Consider the following 14,084-nt stretch of genomic DNA (forward strand, 5'->3'; position numbering starts at 1 on the left):
AGGGGTGGAGGCAGGGAAGGAGTGGTGGAGGAAGGGAAGGAGGGGTGGAGGAATGGGAAAGGGGGTGGAGGAAGGGAAGGAGGGGTGGAGGAAGGGAATGGTGGAGGAAGGGAAGGAGGGGTGGAGGAAGGGAAGGAGGAAGGGAAGGAGGGAAGGAGGGGTGGAGGAAGGGAAGGATTGGTGGAGACAGTGAAGGGGTGGAGACAGGGAAAGGGGGTGGAGGAAGGGAAGGAAGGGTGGAGACAGGGAAGGAAGGGTGGAGACAGGGAAGGAGGAGCGGAGGAAGGGAAGGAGGGGTGGAGGTAGGGAAGAAGGGTAGAGGAAGGGAACACTATTTCCTTCTGACTCTCTTTAAATTACACTTTGGACAAGTGAAACCAAATACCCCAAATGGAATAAGTGAAGGGAGATCAAGGGGATGTCAATAATGGAAGCCTGCTTTTGTATACGCCCTTCTGTTGGTTTCCCACATTGGCTTTTTGTATCGGCAGGGCACTGTATGATTCATAGATTCATCCATTGCGGTTTGTAAATCGTTGAAAACCTTGACATTTTGACTCCAATTCAGGCTAGGATGATTCACAGGCAGGTTCCGATCCAACGCTCTGTTTGTATTATGGAAAACACACCTCAGGCAACCTTCGTAGCCTCCATCATGTTCTCCCCTCTTGTCACTCCCACACAGCATGTGTGATTTGGGGGGGAGGGGGGGCTTTTAGTCGTCAACTCAGCAGAACAGGTGTCCCATCGACGCATCATCATTCTTTCAGACAAACAACCATGTCCGCCCACGCAAACTGCATGGAACCGGAACACGGCTGCGAGCGTCGGCATTGTGTTGATTTGTGGCTCATGACCTTAGAACATTAGCAGACGTGTGAGATCACAGGTCTTCGTCAAAACCCCATAGGACCCGTGTCAAATGTTCAGATGTCAATGGAAGGTTTGCCTGGAATTTTTTTGTTTAACTTGGGCCTATATGAGGTGGCACATGTTTGCCTACTGTAGCTACAATGCAGCACGCCTGTCATCACATTCGGCAATCCAAAATCATGGCAATGCTCCTCCATTGTAGTTTACTTACCAGGACGACATGGAGCATTTTAGATGCGGTAAGGAACTAACAAGTTCTGTGAGAATTAATGTCAGTAATAACATTAACATTTTAGTCATCCTCTCATCGCCGACAGCCCCAGGGAGAGCCAGCCATGCGTATTCTATTAACAAAAGGCACGCCCAGTGCGCCCAAGTCTCATCCTTCGTTTCGAACACATCCCCAAATCCCCTGACACAAACTGTTTGCTTTTTCACTCGAGCCTGGAAGAAGGGATGAGACAGAGAGGGAGAGATGATGGCAGGGAAAGATGGAGAGGAAGAGAAAGGGAAAGGAAAGAAGAGAACATTTCACATTTTCCCTCAATCAGATCATTTAGACAACAGGGCCACTTCTTTCTGGACATCTTGATAAACTTCCATTCTGCCTTTAGGAGGCTTAAGCACTGGATCTTCCATCAGCCAGATCCATAAAACTACCTTGCCCCTGGGCACTGAGCCTGAAAACCGTCTCAGCGGTGGCGCAGTAGCATCACCTTCCGTGGTCTGCCTGCGTGCCTGAGAGATCAGAAGCACGGGGAGCCCGTTTAGTTGAGGAATTACAGGGCATTCACAGAGATCCACCGTGCAGGAGCCGTAACAAGATCCCGCAAGACATAACAGGCCAATGTTATCTGTGACTGTGTTAGGAGTTGAGAGCTCCAGCGTAAAAGGCAGGCAGAGGACAGCTACTTCTGTGGTCAAAAAGGCATCAGCTTGTGCTTAAATAGGCTACACTTTACTGCCCACTTGAAAATCACACTTGTGTTTTCCAGTGATCGATATTTCCCTGAACGGAGCTCTAGTAAGTTGAATCAAACCAGCTTGCGAGACAAGGAAAAACTTCCCCCACAGTTCAGTTCATACTGTTGTCAGACTGTTGACGGGTAAATTGTAGATATGTGGACAATGTTAAGGTTTGTTGTACATTGTCTCTGGTTGGTAGTGAGGATAGAATGGTTTGCCTATTTGGTAGGCAACATCGTATCTGTATTTGGTTGCTGTCATACAGCATATTAAACATCACTTGTTTGTGCATGTGTGCATGTGTGCATGTGCGCCTGACTACTGTGAGCTAAAAATTCATGTCCATGACCTGTTATCATTAAATGAACGCAACATTTATTGATTAACAGCAGAAGTGACCGTTTAAAATGGTATCTCATGAGTAGGACCTTTTCGCTTCAGTTCAAGAGACAGCTACAGCGACAACAATTACATTCGCTTTCAATTTCTTCAGACACTAATTTGTTCCATGTAAGGTTATTAAATAGAAGTGTTTCAAATCAAAAGCAGACGTGGCTCTGGCTGTGTGGTATTTTCAACTACACGGCAGCTAAGAACAAAGGACAACCAAGTACAGCAATGATTATCTTCTCTCACATATAGACTAGATCATTCACAGACAATTAGATTACAAGACAACCTTTGGAAGATGAATGTTTTGGCAGGTCTAGAGCACCCGGCAACTACTTTATTACCTAACACTTAAAATAATTAGTTCACTCCAGAGTGCGAATTATACTTTGACAATCAGGGGGTCTCTATATTTTTCCCTTGACCTGCGTGCACAGACATTTTTATGTGCCTAATAGTAAAGACATGTCATTTAACGGTAAAACATTTTTTAATGCCTTTTAATTTTTGGCATTAACACAACCAGTCATGATTTTTTAATCTTAATGTCAACCAAATTACTTTAAAAAAAATAGGCTATCTGCGCATGTTCGTCCACTCCAAAATAATTCCAGCATCCAAACAGTGCACTGTGGACTCGCACCATTTGATGAATGGAAAGACGTCTGTTACAAAACATCAAAAAGTTGAATTGCATTCAGCGATTGTCATTAGGTCTACACTCTTGTAGCCTGAATTAATTGATGTATCTTGCTACAAATTGTTACAAATTGGGATATTATTTTTGATGATATATCATATCGTTTTGACAATATCACAATATAATTTGAGCTCTAGTTGGCTGTACCTGAACCAGAACTCAAGTATTTTTCCTTCATAGCTTGTTCTCCATGTCACGATCGTCATAATAAGTGGACCAAAGCACAGCGTGATCTGGGTTCCACATCTTTTCATACGTACTGGGCTGTGGAGGCGCACTGGAGGTCTGGAGCGTAGAGCTGGCACAACCCGTCCTGGCTGGATGGTCATCCATCCGGGTGGGCATCTCATCTCGGTGGAGGCTTCGGTGCGTGACGCAGACCCCGCTCCCCTTGAGGCTCTCCCCACTTTGGTGGAGCCTCTGGTGCAGGGATCGTCGCCGGTGACTCCGGACCATAGATCATCGTTGCGGACTCCGGATGCTTCCATTGCAGGGTCTTGTGCCCTGCCATAACCTCCTCCCATGTCCATGATGTCCTCCACTCCCCTTTCTCCCGGGCCCAGGATCCCTGCTCCTCCTGGTCACACTGTTTGGTCCTTTGGTGGTGGGATCTTCTGTCACGATCATAATAAGTGGACCAAAGTGCAGCGTGTTCTGGGTTCCACATCTTTTTTTACTAAGTGAAACACACAGCAAAACACTAAACTCAAACGAAACGTGAAGCTAATATAGTGCTCACAGGCAACTACACAAAGTCAAGATCCCACAAAGCATAATGGGGAAATGGCTACCTAAATATGATCCCCAATCGGAGACAACGATAAACAGCTGCCTCTGACTGGGAACCATACCAGGCCAACATAGATATATAATTCACCTAGATAACCCACCCTAGTCACTGTCACGCCCAAACCAACATAGAGAATTAACAGCTCTCTATGGTCAGGGCGTGACACTCCAGCTTCTTTTTAAATATGGGAGCCAGTTTGTTTTCAGCATTTTTATGTCCATGACTGATCGAAAGTTGTTTTCTCATGGCTCTCTCTTGTCCCTCTGCAGCAGACATATGGTGAGCAATATGTTTGGAACATTGAATCGAAATAAAATCACAGCATCGATTTGCAATACATGCAGTATAGAATCGTGAGTATCGCAATACATCTCTTATCAGCACCTAAGTATCGTGATAATATTGTCAGGTCCTTGGCAACTCCTAGCCCTAGAGGTTGGGATGTTCGTTTAATTTGGAATAGACTCACTATAGCAATACAAATTGCAGTGTAAACAAATAGGAGAATGGTTCAATTGCCATTATTTAGAGACCACCCCCATCAAAATTGGACGTGTTGCATTTAGGGGGACTCCTTTATTTCGCACTCTGGTTCGCTGCCATTATCATCAACATTCCCAGTAAACTGAAACAATAGTAGTACTACTACATGTCTGGCATTGAGATGACTAATTTTGTCATTGACACACATCTGGCACTTCATGGGGATGAGGCATTTTTACTATTACCTTAGAACAGCACTGTACAATACATTTCATTTCTAGACAGAGACAGATTTAGAGTAAGACATTTGTGTGTCTGTAAGGCTCTGAAGTTAGCTGGTGGAATCAAATCAGCAAAATCCTCAAATAAATGGTTTCAGATCATGCCCCTTTCACATGCCATTACCATTAGTAGGCATTAGCCATGAGGCTTGATCCCCCTTCCATGTGGGATCCAGACCAGGGCTGTCAAACTAATTTTGCCCCGAGGGCCACATTCGGTCTTCAACGAGGTCCGGAGGGCCGCACTGAAAATGTGTTATATTTCCTCACCTTCAACATTTTGTAAAAAATAGTCCTCTATCCATCATTTTGTGAATTTACTAAGCTCTGTCATTTAGTTGATTATCAGCGAGCTGGACACAGTCAAAAGACTCTATCAATGTAGGTCTATTATCATTTATACAGTTTCCGCTTGGTTTCAGTCATTCTGCGTTTTGAGTTCAGTCACCCCCCCCAAATGTGTTCCTTATATATATATATATATATATATTAAACCACCCGCAGGCCGAATTGGACCCGTCTGGTCTAGACAATGTACTGGCTTTCGTTACACCCTCGAGACACATCAAGTCTGACACACACACAGACACACACAGCTGCAAAGCTACTCAGGGTGAAACATCTGCAGCTGTGACATCATGGCTATGTGTCGAAGTACTCGGAGCGGTAAGAGAGTGTGAGATACACGGTTCACGTCGCCACCGGAAACACTGGCAGGGATTAAAATGCCCGATGCCTACCAGGAGCTGAGGAAAGCAGAGGGTGGGAGAAAGGAAGTCATTTGCATATAAGGATTTGACATTGGAGAAAATCAACACCGTGAATTAAATGCACTCCAGATATAGCAGAGTCGGTTATGTTAACAGCATTTGTTCAAGGAATAAACAAGACAAAATTCAATTTGAGGAACATACGGGGAACATACCGTACAAAGCAATAGTCGATGCTGAATATTTGTCAGAGTTTCAGAGACGAGAGTTAAATGAAAGTGGATAATAGGAGATTACCTTGTTACCTGATGAAAAATAAGACGCATACTTAATGGCTGGCACAGTGGGTGGTGGTACAGGCATGTAGAACTGCTGATAATGGAGGTGTACTGCTCAGCAGGTAAGCAGAACATCGCTGACATTTGGCTCTTTTAATTTGCACAAGGTCTGTAACCTGCTGCGCTCCTAGACCTGTCAGAATTCTAAGATGATACCCTTGGTAGAAAGGCATAGAGCAGAGGATCCATATTCAATGCTTTCTAATGAACTATCTAGAAAACTGAAAATATTTTTTTCCAGAGATGGGTGTAATACAGAGCATGACATTAAACATTAAAGACATTAAACATTATACATTAAAGTATAATCGAGCTTACTATGATTTGGCCAAAAATAATGATGGTTTAACAGCTTTGTAATACAGATGTTACACATGTCTTGACTGGATAATGGATTCAACGTAGAGCGAGTGGGAGGGAAAGTATGTGGATCTATAAAAGCTAAGTCTGTTGACTTGAAGATTCAGGAAAATGTTAAGGAAAAATTGCAACAGCCATACTTTACTGTCTTGTGTTTGCATTACATTTTTATTTCAGATTGAATCCAGGGCAGAAGGCAGATGGTGGTTTATCTGCCAACAATGTTCACAATGGAACACTGCAGGGTGCAGATAGTAAGTTGCTGGTCTCAGATCAGTTTTATTACATGACTCATTATGGTGGTGCACACACACACACACACACACACACACACACACACACACACACACACACACACACACACAGTTCATTAACCACAGCTCAGCGTTCAACACCATAGTGCTCTCAAAGCTCATCACTAAGCTAAGGACCCTGGGACTAAACACCTCCCTCTGCAACTGGATTCTGGACCTCCTGAAGGGCCATCCCCAGGTGGTAAGGGTAGGTAACAACACATCCGTCTTGCTGATCCTCAACACGGGGCCCCTCAGGGGTGCGTGCTCAGCCCCCTCCTGTACTCCCTGTTCACTCATGACTGCATGGCCAGGCACGACTCCAACACCATCATTAAGTTTGCCGATGACACAAAAGTGGTTGGCCTGATCACCAACAATGATGAGACAGCCTATAGGGAGGAGGTCAGAGACCTGGTCATGTGGTGCCAGGATAACAACCTCTCCCTCAACGTCATCAAGACAAAGGAGATGATTGTGGGCTACAGCAAAAGGAGCACTGAGCACGTCCCCATTCTCATCGACGGGGCTGTAGAGGAGCAAGTTAAGAGCTTCAAGTTCCTTTGTTGTCCACATCACCAACAAACTATCATGGACCAAACACACCAAGACAGTCGTGAAGAGGGAACGACAAAGCCTATTCCCCCCTCAGGAGACTGAAAAGATTTGGCATGGGTCCTGAGATCCTCAAAAGGTTCTACAGCTGCACCATCGAGAGCATCCCTGCCTGTTATGGCAACTGCTCGGCCTCCGACTGCAAAGCACTACAGAAGGTAATGCGTACGGCCCAGTATATCACTGCGGCCAAGCTTCCTGCCATCCAGGACCTCTACAACAGTGTCAGAGGAAGGCCCTAAAAATTGTCAAAGACTCCAGCCACCCTACTCATAGACTGTTCTATCTGCTACCGCACGGCAAGCGGTACCGGAGTGCCAGGTCTAGGTCCAAAAGGCTTCTTAACAGCTTCTACCCCCAAGCCATAAGACTCCTGAACAGCTAATCAAATCGCTACTGAGACTATTTGCATTGCCCCCCTCTTTTACGCTGGTGCTACTCTCTGTTTATTATCTATGCACAGTCACTTTAACTCTACCTATATGTACATATTACCTCAATTACCTCGAATAACCGGTGTCCCCGCACACTGACTCTGTACCGGTACCCCCTGTATATAGCCTCACTACTGTTATTTTACTGCTGCTCTTTAATTATTTGTTGCTTTTATTTATTTTTTGTTACTTATCTATTTTTTACTTAACACTTATTTTTCTTACAACTGCATTGTTGTTTAAGGGCGTGTAAGTAAGTATTTCACTGTAAGGTGTTGTATTCGGCACATGTGACAAATAAAATTGGATTTGGCCATTGTTCCTTCAACCTCTCTCATTCTCCCCATAAGCTACACATGGAGGTTTACCCATACAAAGGTGTTGAGGTCGATCACTAGCAGAGACAATGCAGCTATTTGAACAGTCAATGGCTGTTTGCTCTGTTTTCCACTCCCGCTGTTTTGAGGCCGCAAACCGTGGATGGACATTCAACTTCTATTTATTATTTTTGTCCATCTCCTCTGTTAGAATGTTCGGAATTCCATTCCTTCTATTGTATTATATTCAGTGATTCCGCCTCCTACCACCTCTCCCAAGGTGGTATGACCTCCTAACACACAGGTGCATGTTCTCAAAAAGAGGCACCTCTTCACTTGGGCCGCGCCCCTGCTCTTCCTTCCACACAAAGGCAAATGATTGAGCATCAGAGTTCTCCCACACAGAGAAGAAAATCAGATCCAGCCCCATTTGAATATTGCAACAGGGTTGTGAGTGGAGGCAGAGAAGGACAACACTGCCCCCTTGCTGTGAAAGACATCACTCCAGATGTATTAGACAGAGTTCATTAGTGAGGATGAAAAAGAGCTGATACCATTTTAGCAGACGAGCATGATTCCTAATTTAACTGTAGACTATTCATTATGGTGCATATCATTGATGTGGTAAACTGGCTATCACGGAGGTTAATTTTATGGCATTTAATTTTGCCTATGCCATGAACATACACGTTGGTTCTTCAGTGAGGGCATAGCAGTCAGTCTCTTCTCCAAAAGTATTAATTGAAAACTTACCCACCACCCACAGTGGACTCCAAACTTGTGTCCCAAGTCCTCTTTACCCTTATAAGTGAATCAGAAAAAAAGTGGAGCTGAGAGACTAGCAGAGACACCAACTCTCATCCTTACTAGAGCAGACAGAATTCACATCAATAGCTGTGTGTGTGTGTGTGTGTGCGTGTGTCTGCTCTCATCGTGTGTGTGTGTGTGTGTGTGTGGGTGTCTGTGTGTGTGCTCTCTTCTCTAAACTCCACTGAGAGTTTGGTTGCAGCTAATCTGTCTCCTACAGTGTGGGTGGTGGCCGTGGTCAGGGGCAAGGGACTGCTGGGTAGAGAATGGTAGGGAGACGGTGGTGATCGACAGTTGTATTTAGCCTGCTGGAGTCTCAGCAACCGAACGGGGCAGAGGGGAGGAGTCAGGGCTGTTTGGAGAGAAGCTATCACTGTTGGAAACCCACATGCACACACACATACGTACACACACATTACACAAACAAAAACACAGACATACACAAAAATAGCAGATGCAAAGTTTGGTATCAGAATGACGGTTTGTGCAGTTGGTGCCGTCATTCTGTTACCAAACTTTGCATCTGCGCTGTTCTTCAAGTAAATTTATTTTTGTAAAATTTCCAGTGGCATTTCTTAAAAGTAGTCCATAGAGTTGTATACTGTCTTTAGCTTTGGGTATTTGTTTGACATACATTTTAAAGTGAAACATCTGTCTCAGCATCACACTGTTACCGTGGAATTGCTCGAATTCAGCTGCATTTACAAAACACATACTAGACGTGTGTTCTTTGTGGGGAGTTTAAGTAATTGTGTGCTTCAGAGAATACATACTTAATTACACCTGAGGGAATTAATAAAAATAATGGGAAAAATACATGCACACATGCAGGCACACACTAACAAGCAAATAACCAGCAACACACACACACACACACACACCACGTCACATTGCTCAAATCACTGGCGTAGTCAAAACACTCTCCCCTCTAGTCATGTCCCATTAAAAGCAGGACCAAGCACACCATATACAGATCACAGATAGCCCTGCTCACTTCTACTGATTGAGTTCAATGGTGTTGCCTTTGCCTGCTGTCTTACTATCAGTTTAGGAATGCTTAGACCGCTTACAAACAATCGTAATCTCACCTTTCCCACGACTCGACCTCATCAAAATCACGTCAACAAAAGGCATCAGGCATTTTAATCCCAGACAGTGTTGCCGGTGGCGACGTGAACAGTGTCTCTCTCACCATTACTCAAGTGGGGGCCGATAGGCAACCTGAAATGGCCATTCGCCCATAGGGCTCTGGTCAAAAGTAGCGCACTCTATAGGGAATAGGGTGTCGTTTCGGAATTAGCCGCGGACGATTATGTCTCTGTCAGCATGGCCATTAATGCAGAACAGGGGAGCGGAGAGAGGCGAGCTCGACTTGTCAAAATGCAGAGAAATGAGTGTTCCAGAAGCCCTATAGACCCATAGACGGCTTTTCTGAACAGGTGTAAATTTGATTTAATTTGATTGTTTTTTGGGGCGGCCATTAATATGGCTTGTATTTATCCCAACTGTGGTTAGCTCCTTGACTGCCTTATTACTATTCAACAGCAAATGTTCCTGAGCTGTGTATTAGTACGAGGAAGGGGGGCATGAAAGCTGATATTGTCACGCCCTAATCTGTTTCACCTGTCCCTCTCCACCCCCTCCAGGTGTCGCTTATTTTGCCCAGTGTATTTATCGATGTGTTTCCTGTCTCTCTGTGCCAGTTCGTCTTGTAAGTTTAGTCAAGTCAACCAGTGTGTTTTTCCCTGTACTTCTTTTCTATTCTCTTTTGCTAGTCTTCCCGGTTCTGACCACTGCCAGACTCTGGACTACTTTCCTGCCTGCCTGATCATCCTGCCTGCCCTGACCTTGAATCTGCCTGCCCTTCAGTACCTATTGGACTCTGAACTGGTTTTGACCTTTTGCCTGTCCACAACCATTCTCTTGCCTACCCCTTTATGGATTAATAAACATTGTAAGACTCCAACCATCTGCCTCCTGTGTCTGCATCTGGGTCTCGCCTTGTGCCTTGATAGAAATGATAATCTACATAGCTATGTCATTTGATACCAAATAACCTATAATACTATCTTTTGATGTAGATTTTGTGAGGTATGATGAACCTGTTTGATGTCAGTTCAGTGAGGTATGAGGATGCTGTTTAATGTCCCTGTTTGGTGTCAGTTTAGTGAGATATAAGGATGCTGTTTAATGTCCCTGTTTGATGTCAGTTTAGTGAGGTATGGGGACCCTGTTTGATGTCAGTTTAGTGAGGTATGGGGACCCTGTTTGATGTCAGTTTAGTGAGGTATGGGGACCCTGTTTGGTGTCAGTTTAGTGAGGTATGGGGACCCTGTTTGGTGTCAGTTTAGTGAGGTATGGGGACCCTGTTTGGTGTCAGTTTAGTGAGGTATGAGGAACCTGTTTAGGGTTTCTTTAAGCCGTTTGAGGGATGTGTGGTCTATTGAATACTCCATTCAGACATCCATAGACTAACCGTTACCCTTGAGGATTGACCTTGAGGCTTGACTAATAATTGAACAACTAAATACAGTACTATTATTAGGTTAAAACAATACTATTTCAGACACAACAGCAAAGTAGGCCGTCTCCAAAATCATTGAATATCTCTGTATCACTGTGTTGTCAACAGTCTTTATGTCTGAATGTCTATTTCTGTTACCACAAAACCACCATCGTCATTAAATATGTCCAATCATATCTGGCACAAGCCCAAAGGAAATTCTCCCCCTACACCCCCTGTTTTGGGTGGGCTTTATAAGCCTTCCCCTTCCCCTTTGATACTGTAAAATGCAAAAAGAATTAAGGCTTGTCTTTCCCTCATCCGCTCCCTGTGCATCAGTGTCAACACCAGCAGCAGGTAGCAAGTAGAGCGAGCGTGCTGTGATTTAAGACAGCTTCGCTGTTACAACTGTCAGCACCTCCTTCAGATACACAGAAATCATTGCTACCACCTCTTATTTTAATAAGGTCTGACTGCTCCAGGACTACGGCATAATTCTAACCGGTGCTCGGCTTTAAGGAGAGGCTGTCATAATTCTGAGGTGGCCAATTATCACTTCCTGATGTGTCATAAGGGGGCGGGGGAGGGATGGGTATGGGGGGGATGCTTCTTCCATGTACAGGCTTCTCAAAATGACGTAGTTCTGTGAGTGAGTTTGTATTTGTATTTATTATGGATCCCCATTAGCTGCTGCCAGAGCAACAGCTACTCTTCCGGAGGTTCAAGCGAAATTAAGGCATTACAATACATTCACAGATTTCACAACACACTGTGTGCACTCAGGCCCCTACTCCACCACGTGCGTGCGTGCGTGTGTGCGTGCGTGCCAATGTTTGTGTTGCTTCACAGTCCCCACTGTTCCATAAGGTGTTTTTTAATGTTTTTTAAATCTAACTTTACTGCTTGCGTCAGTTACTTGATGTGGAATAGAGTTCCATGTAGTCATGGCTCTCTCTAGTACTGTGTGCCTCCCATAGTCTGTTCTGGACTTGGGAACTGTGAAGAGACCTCTTGTGGCATGTCTTGTGGGGTGTCCGAGCTGTGTGCCAGTAGTTTAGACAGACAGCTCGGTGCAGTCAACATGTCAATACCTCTCATAAATAAAAGTAGTGATGAAGTCAATCTCTCCTCCACTTTCAGACAGGAGAGATTGACATGCATATTATTAATATTAGCTCTCTGTGTACATCCAAGGGCCAGCCGTGCTGCCCTGTTCTGAGCCAATTGCAATTTTCCTAAGTCCTTTTTTGTGGCACCTGACCACACGACTGAACAGTAGTCAAGGTGCGACAAAACTAGGGCCTGGTGGACCTGCCTTGTTGATAGTGTTGTTATTAACTTCTTATGGCTGCAGGTGCAGTATTGAGTAGCTTGGATGAAAGGTGCCCAAAGTAAACGGCCTGCTCCTCAGTCTCAGTTGCTAACATGACTCAGATGGCAGGCATAAACCTGAGAAGAAATCCAAACAGGAAGTGAGAAATCTGAGGTAGGTCGATTTTCAACTCGGGCCCTATTGAATTCACAGTGGGATATGAATTAAGTTCCAATTCCTAGGGCTTCCACTACATGTCAACCATCTTTAGAAACTTGAATGAGGCTTCTACTGTGTTGTGGGACTGAATAAGAGCTGAATGAGTCAGGTTACTGGCAGAGAGCCATTTCCTGGTCACGCGCATTCCACATGATATCGACCTGTGTTCCGTTGCTCCTCTAGACACAAAGGAATTCTCTGTTAGGAACTTTATTGAAGATTTATGATAAAAACATCCTAATGATTGATTCTATACTTCGTTTGAAATGTTTCTTCGACCTTGTCACGTCCTGACCTTAGTTCCTTTTTTATGTCTCTGTTTTAGTTTGGTCAGGGCGTGAGTTGGGGTGGGCATTCTATGTTTTGTGTTCTATGTTTTCCATTTCTATGTGTTTGGCCTGGTATGGTTCCCAATCAGAGGCAGCTGGCAATCGTTGTCTCTGATTGAGAACCATACTTAGGCAGCCTGTTTTTCCCACGTGAGTTGTGGGTAGTTGTTTTCTGTCTGTGTCTCTACCAGACAGGACTGTTTCGGTTGTTCTTTTGTTTACGTTGTGTTTCAGTGTTCAGCTTATTTAATACATCTAACATGGACACTTACCACGCTGCATCTTGGTCCTCTCCTTCCAACAGCCATTACAGACCTGTAATATAACTTTTTGAAGTTTTTGTACGAAGTAATGCACGAGCGTTTGGATTTGTATACCTAACGAGCTAACAAAAGTAGCTACTTGGACATATATAACGGACATTATTGAACAAATCAAGCATTTATTGTGGGACTAGGATTCCTGGGAGTGCATTCTGATGAAGATCATCGAAGGTAAGGGAATATTTCTCATGTAACTTCTGGCTTCTGTTGACTCCAACATGGCGGCTAATTTGATTATTTTTCTGAGTGCCGTCTCAGATTATTGCATGGTTTGCTTTTTCCTTAAAGTAAAAAAAAAAAATCTGACACAGCGGTTGCATTAAGGAGAGGTATATCTATAATTCCATGTGTATTACCATCTACATTTATGAGTATTTCTGTTGAATTGATGTGGCTATGCTAAATCACTGGATGTTTTTGGAACTAGTGAACGTAACGCGCCAATGTAAACTCCGATTTTTTTTATATAGATATGAACTTTATCAAACACAACATGCATATATTGCATAACATGAAGTCCTGTGAGTGTCATCTGATGAAGATCATCGAAGGTTAGTGATTAATTTTATCTATTTGTGCTTTTGTGCTTTTTGTGACTCCTATCTTTGGCTGGAAAAATGGCTGTGTTTATTCTGTGGCTTGGTGGTGACCTAACATAATCGTTTGTGATGCTTTTTTTCGCTGAAAAAGCATATTTGAAATCGGACACTGGGGTGATTAACAAGATTACCTTTAAAACGGTATAAGATACATGTATGTTTGAGGAATTTTAATTATGAGATTTCTGTTTTGAATTTGTCGCCCTGCACTTTCACTGGCTGTTGACATATCGATCCCGTTAACGGGATTGCAGCCATAAGAAGTTTAAGAAGGCAGAGCATCGCTATATTATAGACAGACTTCTCCCCATCTTAGCTACTACTGCATCAATATGTTTTGACTATGACACTTTACAATCTAGGGTTACTCCAAGCAGTTTAGTCATCTCAACCAGCTCAATTTCCACATTATTTATTACAATATTTAGTTTAGGTTTAGAGT

This window comes from Oncorhynchus nerka, linkage group LG8 (assembly GCF_034236695.1).
Source record: "Oncorhynchus nerka isolate Pitt River linkage group LG8, Oner_Uvic_2.0, whole genome shotgun sequence".
In the NCBI taxonomy this organism is placed as follows: Eukaryota; Metazoa; Chordata; class Actinopteri; order Salmoniformes; family Salmonidae; genus Oncorhynchus; species Oncorhynchus nerka.